Source organism: Dermacentor andersoni, chromosome 1 (assembly GCF_023375885.2).
Source record: "Dermacentor andersoni chromosome 1, qqDerAnde1_hic_scaffold, whole genome shotgun sequence".
In the NCBI taxonomy this organism is placed as follows: Eukaryota; Metazoa; Arthropoda; class Arachnida; order Ixodida; family Ixodidae; genus Dermacentor; species Dermacentor andersoni.
In genome coordinates this window covers 35,790,828-35,792,218 of record NC_092814.1, presented here as the reverse complement: position 1 = coordinate 35,792,218, position 1,391 = coordinate 35,790,828, and the positions used below count along the sequence as shown (strand labels likewise).

The 1,391-nt window shown below is 44.0% G+C and overlaps 1 non-coding gene across 1 annotated transcript; it reads left to right on the top strand.

Moving 5' to 3' along the window:
• The first annotated feature begins 888 nt into the window (after positions 1–888).
• On the top strand, positions 889–961 carry TRNAL-CAA (transfer RNA leucine (anticodon CAA)). Its single transcript has one exon. It is a non-coding gene; the product is annotated as a tRNA-Leu (tRNA).
• The last annotated feature ends 430 nt before the right edge of the window (positions 962–1,391 follow it).

Below are 1,391 nucleotides of genomic sequence, written 5' to 3'. Positions count from 1 at the left end.
TGCGCGATATTGTACAGGCATAAGAATGAAGATACGCGTCTTATGGTAGAGGCATGGCATATCTATAATGGTGGAAGTGCGTGCGTGAGTCAGCCTTCGATTACATTACATAAGGAAGAGATTAAGTGCCTTAACAGTTGCCTTAACAGTGCCTCACGTAGACCGGCACATGTACCCTACTGACACGTGCTGATACCATTCCTGAGCTTGCGCAGATGAGTTTTGTGTCTTCTTTCTTTTTTCGCCTCTCTTGTGTCCTGTCAGCACGCCTCACCTCTTTTTTGCATAAGGGGTCCACTAGCGCAATGCAGGGCTTCGTCGACCTAAATATGATGATGATGATTAATGATGATTGATGACCAGTTTCTTGATTTGAATTGCTTTTTATGTTGGCTTTTTATTTATGGATCCGAAACTAGCCCCATAGGCTGAATATCCAGATGATACTGTCAACCCAATGGTTCGTTGATTGGTTGGTTGGTGCCTGCACCATGGTGTTATGGTTCAGCCCACTAAGTACAGAGAATAGGCCATGTACAAGGCCTTGAATAGGCCAGCTACAGAAAACCGAACCCACAACCTTCGTTTACTACATAATGGCTTCTCATGATATGACTTATAAAAATCGGGCCCCTCGGTTAACCCCCTTTCTTTTCGTTTACTACATAACGAGGGTGTCGAATCCGGCAACATTGATGCCTTCAGGTAGCATATGTGGGTTTATTGACCAGTTGCCTTCACCCCAAAAAAGATCACGTTCTCATGACGCCTGCGGCAAAAAGTACGTTCCACGTCCGCCGCCATGGTCTGTGAGTGGTGGCGCTGGCTAACACTCCCAGGGTTCTACTAGTACACATAAATACCCAAGAAAGTAGATGGGGAATCGCCGCCGCGGTAGCTCAATTGGCAGAGCATCGCACGCAAAATGCGAAGGTTGTGGGTTCGGTTCCCACCTGCGGTAAGTTGTTTTTTTCATCAACTTTAATTTCCATTAATTCATTATTACTTTATTTCATTTATTAAGCAGAAGTAATTTCCCCTATGTTGTCCTTGGTGTCAGTATTTGTTGGCTTCTCATGATCAGACTCATAAAAATCGGGCCCCTCGGTTAACCCCCTTTCTTATTGTCATTGTTGGTCATTTATGAAAAGAAATGCGCTGAGAAAGTTAGTACGGCAGTTTCCTTTTTTGCCTATTAAAATAAATACGGCATCCCATACGTTTCTGTTGCTGCAAACTAGTGCCGACGTCCACAAGGAGAATGTCACGGGAAGCATATAAGGCCCAGCCCAAGCTGGCAAAGGGACCTTCCAGAAGTCGTTTCTTTGAATTCTAAATTAACGACATTATATCAAAGATGATCAATGATTTCAGGTTCACTGGAATAATAG